This window comes from Pyrus communis, chromosome 9, assembly GCF_041283825.1.
Source record: "Pyrus communis isolate YQ-2024b chromosome 9, ASM4128382v1, whole genome shotgun sequence".
Taxonomy (NCBI): domain Eukaryota; kingdom Viridiplantae; phylum Streptophyta; class Magnoliopsida; order Rosales; family Rosaceae; genus Pyrus; species Pyrus communis.
In genome coordinates, this window is record NC_142573.1 from 13,558,533 (window position 1) to 13,572,352 (window position 13,820).

General features: G+C 38.7%; 1 pseudogene; it reads right to left on the reverse strand.

Moving 5' to 3' along the window:
• Positions 1-1,742: 1,742 nt before the first annotated feature.
• On the reverse strand, positions 1,743-4,952 carry LOC137738947 (putative disease resistance protein At5g63020 pseudogene; annotated as a pseudogene).
• Positions 4,953-13,820: the final 8,868 nt, after the last annotated feature.

Here is a 13,820-nt window from a genome sequence, read left to right on the forward strand (position 1 = left end):
TGGTATGCTTCTTGGTCTATCATGGTTTCTTAAATTGCGGGAATATCTTGGGAATTTCACACCAGTTGAAGAATTGAATTTAGGAGTTAAACCTCAGTCAGAAGTAAGTTCATAACACAACTTTATTCCTGATACCAGCTTATGTTCATGTGTAAATTGTGCCAAGGAAGCTGCTAATAAAAATCTGCTTGTATTAATTTTCATCTTACATTATTTTTCTGAAATTTGCATATGGGTTTCCTTCCAGGAGATATACGTGAAGCTCAAAGAGTTCCTTCATCGTCATTAGCAAAAATCACGCATTTGAGGATGGTAGACAATCCATCAGTGATGGCAGATTATACAGCTCTTGTTGAAGTTTTGCTCGCTGTGCTGTCATCCACTCGCCCTATCTGCGACTGCTTCCTATCCACCTGATATAAATTACATGAAAAAGGTACGTAGTTGTATGATTCCCAGTATCTATCATACTGTAAGGAATTTTTTTTGGACTAATATGACTTAGCATGTGCTTCTTCATAAATTCAAGTGCATTAGCATGTGCTTTTTCATAAAGCATTTCTATGACCCGTAAGTGTTTTTAGATTTTTCTACCAAATGTAGTCGGAAGCCCTTTAGTTGTGTCAGTTAGCCCTTCCGTAAGCCTTATATAGAAACCGTGTGAACGTAGGAATTAAACAGCTGTGTCCCTATCTCCTCAGCAACGCATACATTAGCTCTATCAGCAAGCTATATATACATCGAAGAAGAGTTCTGTAATTTTATTTGGAAATTTATTCGAGCCTTATGTTGTATGTTTATGATATCTACCCTGCTTATTCATTGTTTGATTCTGCGGATTTCAGGTTATATACAAGCATTAATGTCTAAAGAAGATCAAAATGCCGATTACTTGAGTGACAACCACAATGATTGTTTGCAAGGAGCAGTTAAAGTCTGTTAAGATTAAGAGACTTAATGGTACAAAAAATGGACGGAAATTCTATGCCAAAGATTTTATCTGTGTTACCAACCGATCTTGAAGAAGTTAAAGCAGCTAAATTTGAGCTAAATTGGTTGTTGGAGAATTAGTGTATCTGTATCGCCAAAGCAAATGAATTTAAGTAGTTATCAAAGATGATGAAGTTATGTTCCGCATTTACTAAAGCGTATCAGTAGAAGGGTGTCTAGTTTTATTAAGGAAAACCAATTGTTATCCAATAGCGTTAGCCGCTCTGTTTTTTTTATGCATCATGACTTCTTATACATCTATTGGGACAGTAACAATGCTACGCTTGCTTTTGGTCTAACTAAAAGCACTTCTCACTTCTGCTTTTAAATTTCTTTTGGGGGAAAAATGTTCAGAAGCACTTTAAGAGGACTATTTAGTGGTTTTTCCTGAAGCGTCTATGATGCCTGGACGTGCTTCCATGCTGTAAGATTGGCAGCATTTTTAGCAGGAAGCGCGTCCTCAGTAATGTCGGCACCTTCAACTCATAAACAATCATATGAAAGTACAACCTCTAAGAAGTAGAGAATTCGCGATCTTTACGATTACAAATTCTCTCTTCTGCGCTTAGAAACTAAAACCAGCCTGTAGTTTGGTCTTTGTTTTTCTTGGTAGCTCTTCATGTCAAAACTGATTATTTAAATGAAAAAAAACAATCAGTTCTTAACCAAATAAGTCAAACTCATGACCGCAATTCAAATTCTCGAATATAAGCTAATCTCCGTGATGGTAAATTTCATTAAAGTTTCGGGTTTCGGCATAACCTGTGGTTCTTTGATTAGGGTAAGTTACAGACTGTAATAGAAACTTGTACAGAAAGGAAGAATATTTATCAATTTATATGAAAGGAAAACTGGCAATGACAGAACAACATCAGGTACGTCAAATATTTAAATTTCTAAAGCAGGAAATCAAATCATTTCGAGTAGCTTCATCCTCCCATTCCAACCCATTCCACCATTCTTCCTCTCCTTCGATGACAATATTCCGTATGTTCACACTGGAATCCAGTGGGAGCTGCTTGAGTTGTGGACAGTTAAACACAACAATTGTCTTCAGGTACGGTGAGGGCAATGCATTTGCATATATGTTCTTCAGTTTCGAGAGATTAAGCAGTATCAAATTGTTAAGTTTTGCAAATGAATTAAAACCATCCACGACCTCCTCGATTTTACTCAACTGCCTACTATTGATTATCTGCTCCATTTCAGGGCAGTCGTGTATGTCTATGGTCACAAGATTTGGAGCAAAAATAAGCCATGTTAAGTCCTTTAGTTTGGGGCATTCATACACGCTTACCCGCTGAATGCTGTGGAAGAAACTTTTGATCGTGATGATCGAGTTGCAAGGATTATTAGGTACTTGTACAGCCCCTCCATTCCATAACAAATCAGTTTTCAAATCTTCTAAGTTTTCACAGTCGCAAATATTAAGGATATCAAGGTGTTTCATATTTGCCAATGCTGATATATCAAGGGAGATCACAGAGGTGAAGGACTCAAGGCATAGAACTTGAGTACATGCTAGTAAGTTGAGGGAGGTACAGAATCCTTCGAAAGCGGAGACACACCTCATGGTCATAGTCATCACATCCAAATGTTTCAAGAACACCAATTCCTCTACTAAGGCTTCTTCTCCGCCAAACAGAATATCGTCAGATGAACCACAATCATACATTCTCAAAACTCTGAGCATCAGAAAACTTGAAATTATATTCTTCGGAACCATATCCATCTTACTGGTAAACTCCAGGTTCAAATATTTTAGCTAGTCTAAGGCCTTTAACTCAACAGGCAACCCTCTTATACCTGTCTGTGATAGATTGAGATATTGTAGTGACTTCAATCTTGATATCCCCGATGGCAAATGCGTTATACCCTTGTTTTCCGACAGGTCCAAAACTCTTAAACTGGGCATATGCTGAAAGAAGCCTTCACCAATTATCTTCAAACGATTATCAGTTAGAAACAAGGTAGATAAACTGGGGCATATGGATCTTTCCACCAGATTCTCAATCTGATTAGCCATTAGTGACATCCTTTTCACACCCTTCCATTTTTCAAAATCTGGTGCTTTAACCAAATGAGCGCCAGTACGAACTACGAAATTATCTTTGGCCTTCCCGCATTCACATGCCAACCACAATGCCATGTCACGAAGAACATCGTGCATTTTCACATAATCTTCCCTACCTTCCAATAAACATGCATTAACAAGAGTACCTATAATATCATAACCTTGGTTTTGAGCTCCAGTCATGTCATCATACTCATCCAGTATTCCCTCACCAACCCAACAATATATTAATCTTCTTTTGTGAATGAGAAAATCTTCCGGAAATAATGCACAATACGAGAAACAAGATCTAGCTTTCTCGCTATGTAGATTATCATAACTGAATTTCAAAAGAGGGAATACCTCATCTCCCATACCTGAAAATTCCGAGGCAGATCGTTTTAAAACTTGAATTGCATGATTCCATTCTTGGGGTGTCTTCTTGCTAGCCATGGCCCGTCCAACTGTAATTAGAGCCAGTGGCAAACCGTCACATTCTTTGGCAACCATCTCTGCTAGTGTAGGGATATCTGGATGAATATAAAGTGTTTCTTCACCCACCTTCTCTTAAACAAAGTCCATGCTCTGTCCCATGCCAAACATTCCACCTTGATCTTTTTGTGAGCACCCATACGGTTACAAACCTCCTCGGAGCGAGTTGTGAATACAAGCTTAGACTTATTCTGTCTGTCAGGAATCGGAACCCCGATTTTGGCTACATCAACCCTCTCCCATATATCATCCAACAATAATACAAATCTCTTCGATTTTAAAACCGCAAAGATGTCTTCAGCTTTTCTAAGGTGATCTTTATCCTTCCACGAGCCATCACTGCTCCCTATCTTTTCCCCAATGCTGTCTTGAATATTTTCAAGCTTTAGATCCTTAGAGACCTCTATCCAAATCACAAGATCAAAATCATTGGGGGTATGAAGGAAGTTGTTGTTGATCTTGGTCAAAAGGGTGGTCTTACCTACACCTCCCATCTCATACAAGCCAATAATCCCCACTTGCTCATCTTCAATGCAACCCCAGACCTTGCCAAATGTTGACTCCATGCCCACAGTTGTTTCAATACTTCTTTTATACACCATAGCTGCAGGTACCCGTTCAGCCACAACTTCAAAAGCTCCCCTGCTCTGTAAAGCACTGACTTCCATCAACATCTTAGCCAATTTTTTTCCCAAACTTGTAGTGAGTTTTGCAATTACATAACAACCCACCTCCAGAATCACGTAATTTCTCAACTTTTTGACTACTGATATCTTTCCCGTTCACCAAGTTATTGGCTTGAGCTTCCATGGCTTCCACCCTTGTTATCCATCTCTGTACTGGTCTAAGCGTTTCAAATGTTGCTGCTGCTCGGCACTGTCAACCCTTGTCTTCAAATCGTTCTTTAGATCCGTTAATTCTTCTAAAGCAGTCTGCAGATCACAAAGGTGGGACTTGAACATACAAGGGTATGCTACTTGTCCAACCGTGGAAGCCCAGCAGCGAGAAAGTAAGCCATCACATGATATGGACATTGAAAAGATGTTGCCCATTATTAATTCACTCAGATCTTAGATTTCTAGCATAGAAGGAAAGGGCAAATTTAGGCAGATCGAGGATATTATTGTAGTTGATCAGAGATGGCGTTTATGAATCCAAGATGGAAATGTCAAATCTTACGACTATGGCCAGTACCAGATACTAAAATGTTGTGGGAGTTGAAGGACCAATCTATCTGAGAGGAGACTAGTAGTGCTTGACTCTGTCAGCTTCCATATATGAATGGGAAATCATTTTCACTCTTGTCTTCCTGCACTCTCTGGCTTGTTTTTGTTCGTTGATTCACCGTTTGTTTATTCAGTTGTGTTGCTAAGAGGAGACTAGTAATGCTTGACTACTAGTGCTCGTCTTCCTGCACTCTCATATCGTATTGACTTGTAACGCGTATAAACACTTGCATGCACCAACATACATGAGGAGATAAATAGAAAGAGGGGATATGAAACGGGTATATAATACATCTACCCAATTAAAATTTTGGTGGTGGATCTTGTGAATTTATAGTTCACCGAACACAAGTGAAGTCTGTATGATAACGTTTTTGGTTTTGGATTTTACATTTTTTAGTTAATTAGCCGTAGATGAGAAATAAATGGGGAAAAGAAGGGATGAAGAAAAAGATTACAAGGAAAATCACAATCCATGACTATATTAAGTTGTTTTCGCTTTCTATCTCTTGTTTCATTCTATTTCCCAGCCTTCTTCACCCATCCAAACATATCTTAAGCATACGTTTTCTTACTAGGAGTCCGAATGAATGGATATTTATTATTGATTATCCCACTGTTCACTCTCTTTCTTACACTGACTTGTTAGCTATTTTGTTTGCAATTTACACTTTAAACTACTCAGTCAATAGGAAGAATGGAACAAAAAGGGAATCCAACTCGAGGGCACTATAACTCGTGAAAATTAGAAACTAAAAATTAAATGATTATCAAACAAGCCGAAGTTTCAAGAGTCTTCTTTGTTGTTCCCTTAATGACAGAAGGGAGTCTTCTTTGTTGTTCCCTTAATGACAGAAGTCGTCTGTACGTATCTACATGCTGATCTGCCAGTGCAAGTGAGTAAGGAGGACACGATCGAGGAGTTGAAAAGGAGAGCTTGGGTGTTGTGATATTGTGAGTATGTAAAGATTGAAAAGCGTGAGAAAAGTATTCGTTTACTTGCATTCCCCTGCTCATGGGAAATCCACATATTCTACCATTTGCGAATAACATATCTTTTCCTTATATTTTCATAATCAAAACCGTTTAATTTCTTAATCTTCAGTTGAAAATCATATTGAATCCACATATTCTACTATTTGCAAATAACGTATCTTTACCTTATAATTTTCATATATAATCAAAACCGTTCAATTTCTTAATCTTCATTTGAAGATCATACTAAATCCATATATTCTACTATTTGCAAATAATATATTTTCACCTTATAATTTTCATAATTGAAACCATTTAATTTCTTAATCTCCATTTGAAGATCATACCTACAAAAAAATCATTTGAAATGAAGATCATTTAGTCCTCCAAATGTATCAAATAAATTGATGCTTGATCATGAATATATTGCTTGGTACTCAGACCGTTGATTTATTTTGGATGTATAAACGATCTCTGATTCGAATGAATTTTTGTGTGAATGATCTTAAATGAAGATTATGAAATTGAACAGTTCCGATTATGAAATTACATAGTGGAGATATGCTATTAGCAAATAGCTGAATATATGCATTCCCCTCGTGGTGGGATGTAAGTATTATTCTGTCTTTGCTTCTATATTTATGAGTGAATTTGACCTTTTAAATTTGGAAGGGCATTTGTAGTTGTTTTCATTTAGTTTAATTTCTGTTTCCAGTTAATTACATGAAATTAATTCATTTGAGTACACATGCCAAATAATTTTTCCAGTAAATTACTCATTTGCTAGATTCACCAAAACAATAGTATACATGGTCAATTTCAACCAGAGTGAATGTTCGGAGGTAAAACGGCAGTTTACTAGTGAGAATATTGGTTATGGTGTTTATGTGTTATGATGTTTTCTGTGGGTTTAGGAAGATCTCAAGATTCGACTGAAGAAAAATTTGGAAGGAAGTGTTTAAAATTCTAACCATAATTAGAACATATGCGTTTATTAGTCGTCATATACGCGTTTAAGAGCTAGAAAGCTAGGGTTTGAAAGATATATATAACAGTGTAAATTAATAAGATGGGCATAAACTTCAGCAACACTACTGAGTCGTGGCCATGATCACCCATAATATGGATCGAATGTCACAATTGCCGGAACCCCTTATGCTGGAAATCCTTTCTTATTGCCTAAAGATGATGCAGCCCGTATGAGTTCCTTGTCCAGGGCATGTCACTCAGTACCAATATCTCATCTTCCTGTTCATGTTTCTTATGACCCAAGAAAGAATACTGTTGATGTCCAAAATCGTGTTGATCTTGGCTCGACTTAGATTCGATTGTAATTACACAAATGCACAAGAACATAAAATATATCATGGTTAACCTTAAGTTGGACGTATGTTCACGTTGGTGTAGATTCAATTTCATTACGTAGAATGAGAGTTACATTGTACATAGAAGCTTGTTGTCTTTGAGAGAGTAGAGACGCTAGAGGTTTTCCTCTATGATGAGGGGTGAGGGATCCCTTATGACACGTCCCGACCCAAATATTCCCCGGATACCAGGATAGGCATGTGCTGGCCGACACCCGAGGGTGACGAAAGCCATTTATTGAGTGCAAATACTGAAAACAAGGGATAGATAAGACTTATAAATATAAAAGAATAATGAATATGCATTTAGGGAACGTGTTCAGAGCATACAACTAACTAGAACACTAAAACAAATAATATAAAATTGAATAAATAAAAGAATGGGTCCTACGACGAGAGGACTTGAAGATGCCGATGCGGAAGTGCCTTGACGCCGGAATTGTATGCCTTGATTCTAAGTCCTGAAGGGGTGCAAAACAAACATGAGTAGACCAAGTTGATATATATATAATAAAACAGTTATCAACATACTAACCCCCAAGTTTTATGAAAACACATATATAATGATAAACATAGGTTTTCCGAAACCTAGCATGTCGTCCAATGTCTCAAATCATAATTTGTATATATAATAATCACTAGTGAATGTCCAATAACCCCTAGGCCCCATGCCAGCTCCTTGTCTCTGAGCAGATAGTCAGAGGAAAATACACTCCAGGCCCTATGCCGACTCCCCGTTCCTGTGCTAAATAGCCAGAGGAAACACAGTTCAGGCCCTATGCCAACACCAAACCATTGCCTGGGACGGACCGGAATCTATCCCTACATCCCGTAGCAGAAAGGACCACTAAGTAAGTACAAAACTAGTGAACATACTTATATTGAAAAGCAACTTCATAGTATAAAGTCATCCATCATCTATACTATAAAGAGGTGCTCTAAACATGTTCTAAATATCATATTGTCATCCATCAGATATTCTATAAGAACATGAGTTATAGGAAAAATAGTAATAATTCAAACTAGCCTCAGTAAGCATGTTATCTCATAAAACGTTTCATAAAATATAATCATCAAATCACGCTTTTCATGTATGCATTTTTAGAAGGGATCCATTCACAGTACTTAGCTGTCGAAGAGCCACGCAAATAGTAAAGATGGAAACGCCACAGTTAATTGCCCTTAAGCACATAAATGGTACATTTAGTCAAACCCTCTTTAAACGAATGAATTTGGGAAAATGGACATCAAAAGTGGATCCAGGACGTCGAAATTAGCCTAGGAGGGGTCCCGCACGAAAACCCAAAAAGTCAACCCTAAAGTCAACGTCGACCGTTGACCGGTCAAAGGGAAAGTCAACGCTAGCCAGTGACCGAGTCAACGGTCAGACCGGATCAAAGTCAACGGGTCCAGGTTGGTTAACTCGGGTCAAATGTCAACCGGGTTTGGGCTTAGGGTTGGATCCGGGTTGGGCCTAAAGGGTTTGGGTCCAATAGGGTTTTGGGTTTAAAGGGTATTGGGCTTGAAAGCCCGGTCCAACTAAAAGGGTTTTGGGTTTGAATAAAAAGGGATTTGGGTTGGGCTTCACGAGGCTTGGGCCTCTGGACATTTGGGCTCCGAGTTTGGGTAATTGGGTTGGACTATGGGTTAATGGGTCAGGTTGACCCTTTTCAGGCCAAGGTTTTGGCCAGTTTCTGGGCAAACTTCAAACGCCACTAACTTCTTCGATACTCAACGAAATTGGATGATTCAAAAAGGAAATTTGTAGTACTCAGTGATACAAAGAGATTGATACCTTGCACGCAGAAAAATCGCGATGGTTTGGCCTGAAATTTCCTTGAAAGGGGCGGTGCTCGTCGGAAAATTTGGAAAAGCTACTCCGAGCTATTTTCTGCGATTCACACGTATACACAACTTAAAACAAGGTTCAATCTAACCCTAAAACACATGCCAAGGGCTTTTAGAAGTTTACCAATGTCGGAAAAATACGAAACACGTTGGAGAAGACGATGAACATTAACACCATCACTGTTGGGGTTTCATGAAGGTTTGCTTGAGTTTTCCCGAGGTTCCTACGTCAAGTGATGTTGGTTTGGGGTTGCTGTTGCTTGTGTGAGTTATGAAATTGAGAAGAGAGGGAGAGATCATAGAGGGAGTGCACGGGGAAGGAGAGGTCCAGGGGTGAGGGAAGAGAGAGTGAGGGAAATGAGAGAGAAGAGAAAACTGAGAGAAGAGAGAGACGAAAGGCTCGGGGGACAATATCAGGGGGTGGGCCCCTTGGGCACACCATTTAAGACCCAAAAATCATTTTTAAAAGGAAAATATCCCCCCAAACTTAGTGAAAATACAAAAATACTCTTTATTCCGTAATTCCCGGGACGGGTTGTTACACCTTAGTAGAGCTAGAGCTCCCCCTACCGCTTATTCACAGTAAATGGGATAAATGGTGAGGCTGAGGCCCAAGCTATGGTAAAACCAATATAAAAACTTGTGTTTAAGAATTCTTGAGAACAAAACAAAAATCCTTGAGAAGAATCGATCAACATGAAGATCAAAAGAGGATAATTTAATTTTCGCTGTCATTGGAGGATTATTTAGAGAAAAGTCTAGCCTATGTTGTCGACCGCTGCTTCAAGTTTGTAAGCAAGCACTTATCTCAAATTGCTGGATATTAGAATAAGAGATGATTATTTTCGTATTCCTACTTTGGATCTTGGGTCCTTAGTTCCAGAGCCCTTCGCTAGCGCTTGAGACTTTTGCCTTGTGTCGCTGTCAAAACACAAGAACTTAAACTTTTGTGATGAATTTCTGAAGCTCACAATTGTTAAAGTGGTACAGTTACATAAGAAATAGGTTCAAGATTGAAGCAGCCAGTCTTGAAACTCTTACTTACGAATCACGGTCACCTTTAAAGCTTGAAGCAGTCTGCTGCAGTGATTTAAAAAGGTTGAGCATACGCATAAGTATTAACATTAGTTCCGAATATATTGAGAAACTGATTTCGAAGTTTCCCTCTGTTGTGGATTTGGAACTGACGGTTGATTGTTGGAAACCAGCGGAGATTAAAATTTCGCTTCACCAACTCGAGACAGTAAAAAGACATTGTAGTTATATGAAGAACTGCATCGATGATCCAAGTCTTCATTATTACTCGTACAGTGATCATATAAAGAAACATTCCCAGTAAATTTGTTTTTCCTTTAACTCTATGAAGCCAAGGGTAGTAAAACTTGAACTAAGATGCTTTAATTATAAGCATCTTGACACTTCATGGTTTCTCAATTTGCGACAATTCCTTGCAAAGTTCACGCCACACAAAGAAATCACCTTAACATTTGAGATACCTAATGTGGAAGGAAAAGTTAGTCCAGAAGTGCAGATGATATTATTTCTGATGTTTGTGTTCATGTAATTATATCTGTCACCTTATCTTATTTTTCTAACATATGGATATCAAATTTTCTCCGGATGAATTGAGAGAACAAAAATTCCACTGCCTACAGAAGTCCAAAATTTGTCAGTGGGACATATTCCATCACTCAATTATGGTACTTGTGTTATTGCTAGCTTTCAGTGGCGGTATCGATCAGTCAAACACCCTGCTAATAAGATTATCTTTACTTTTTAATTTAGAGAATTTAGTTGAGTTATACTAATCAATGCACTACGCGTATATACATATATCTGTTTCGATGTCTTTTGTGCAATCTTGTAGTTGGTGTACGAGGAGTTAATCTGTAGGGAAGAAAATCCCAAGTGTTGTGTAGATAGGAACATCAGATGTTGGCGGCATTGCTTAAAATCTGTTAAGATTCAAAGTTTTTGCGGTGAGAAAGATGAACAAACGGTGAATTGTGGTGACGATTTATCTTGCAACTTGGTTATTGACAGAAGTTGAGGAAGTTGAGGAAGCCACTTTTGAACAGCCATAGCTATATGTTGGAGAATCAGGCTAGGACTTCCATTGAACCATGCTTTTGTTAAAGTTGATACTTGGATTAATTACTGTATCTCAAATCAGTATTAACCCTTTGTGTACCTTGAACTATTTGAACTGCATGGCAATTAGAAGGCCTAGCTGTTGGAGAGTTGACCTTTGTAATTAGCTTAGTTACCTGTTTGGGTCCTTTTAATCATGATGTAATTAGGATAGATATTATTTGGTGTTTCTTTCCTTGTAAATCAATCTTGTACAATATATATTTCCCTCCTTGGTAAGAAGAATAATATCAGAAAATTAAGCCTAAAAGATAAGCTCTAATTAGCATGGTATCAGAGCAGAGATCCTAGGATTTCTGCTTTGCCTGTTCCCCCTCAAGTAAACTCGGCCCTCCCATGGAGAACCTACCACTACTCCACGATGGAAACAATTTCATCCTAATCGATCCTACCCCTATACTAAACACTACAACCCTAAACACTACTACCATAACTGACCCTACCATGAATCCTCCTGTTTTGAGTTCTTTCGACATGCCTCCGGAGTCCTCAGGTAATTGTGGTTATGCTTTTAATATGAATAATTGTGATTCTCAGTCCGATTGGATCATTGACTCCGGTGCCACAAATCATATGACCTATGACCCCATTAATTTAGCTTGTGATACTGTTCCACTTCGACGAAATATTACTAATGCTAACTGTGTCACCTCACAGGTAACTAGCGCTGGCACTGTACACCTCACGCTTATCTTCTCTTTGCTGCATGCACTACTTGTACCTTCACTAAAGCATAAATTGATGTCTCTTGGCCAAGATACTGAGCAATTGAACTGTTGTGTATTATTGTATCTGAAGTTTTGTCTTATTCAAGATATTCTCATGAAGGAGATAATTGGTCGTGGTACTAAAAGGGGGGATCTCTATTTTGTGGACGATGTCAGTACAGGACGGGTCAATCTCGCCCAAGGAGCCGTTGATCACAAACGGCGTCAGATATGGTTATGGCATCGCCGTTTGGGTCATCCGTCTTTCAGTTATTTACAGCATATGTTTTCAGATTTATTTGTTGGTTGTTCGGTTTAAAACTTTAAATGTGACACTTGCGTACCTACCAAGAGTCACCGTGTTTCTTATTCGTTGAATTCTAATAAAAGTGATATTCCTTTTGGTCTTGTTCATTCGGATGTTTGGGGGTCATCTCCAATTACTACTTCATCTGGTATTAGGTGGTTTGTAACGTTCATAGATGATTGCACACGGATGACATGGTTATACCTTCTTAAGCATAACAGTGATGTTTTTCTGGCGTTTAAGACATTCCACACCATGGTTCAGACACAGTTTTCTACTAAAATCCTGATTTTGCATTCTGATAATGGTGGTGAATATGTTAATAATGATTTTACACATTATTTAACTAATCACGAAATAGTCCACGAGACTACTTGTCCTCAGACTCCTCAACAGAATAGGGTGGCTAAGTGCAAAAATCGCCATCTATTAGAAACAACTTGATCATTATTAATTGGGGCGGATGTTCCCCACTCCTCTTGGGATGTTGCCCTTCAGACTGCCACTTAACTTATCAACCGCATGCCATCCAAAGTAATGAATTTTTTTACACCTTTGCAAGTTCTTGCTATATTCGTGCCTTTACCGTCTGTTTTGGTGCTCCCACCGCGAGTTTTGGATGTGTTGCCTTTGTTCATCTCCATAAAAATCAACGAACAAAACTTGACCCATATGTTATCCATTGTGTTTTCATAGGGTATGGACTACATCAGAAAGGGTACCGTTGCTACCACTCTCCTTCGCGTCAGATGTATACTACCATGGATGTTACTTTTTCTGAGTCTGAGATGTATTACTCTCCGGCTTCTTCCAACCGTCCTCTTCAGGGGCAGACATTGCATGACGAGCAGGTTTGGACCATGGCTGCTACCACTGATCTTCCGCTGCCACTATTAGCCGAGCTCGCAGTGGCTACGGTGCCAGCCTAGCCAATAGAAGCATCATCGCTGCCCATAGAACTAACAGCAGGCACAGCAACAGTGCTGCCACTTGTCGATCTTGAGACTTCTACTAATACTACTCGCCCTCGTCTCAAAATATAGTACCGCCTCCAGAGAATATTCCTGAGGTAAGATCTACTATCCCTATTGATGTATCTGATGTTCCGAATTATCAGTTACCTTTCAGACACAACCAGGGAAAGCCACCCAATCGATATTCACCAGAAACAACAAAAGGTTCTAAATGACCCATTGCCAACTATATGTCATCATATAAATTATTAGAACCCGACCAAGCTTTTGTACAACAAATATCCAATGATAGCATACCAGGTTCATTGAAGGAGACACTATCTGATGATCAATGGACCAAGGCAATGGAGGAAGAAATGGATGCACTTAAAAATCAAACATGGGATTTAGTTCTGTTACCACGAGGAAAGAAGAGAGTGGGATGTCGATGGGTGTACACCATCAAGTATAAAGCTGATGGGTCGATTGAACGATACAGAGCAAGATTGGTGGCCAAGGGATACACTCAGATGTATGGTGTTGATTATACAGAAACATTTACTCCAGTAGGAAAGATTAATACGATAAGAGTGTTACTTTCGTTAGCGGCTAACTTGGATTGGCCATTACAGCAATTTGATGTGAAAATTGCTTTATTACATGGTAATCTTAAAGAAGAAGTGTAAATGGATATTCCACATGGTTATGCATCGGTTTCACAACCCGGAATGGTGTGTAAGTTGAATAAGGCATT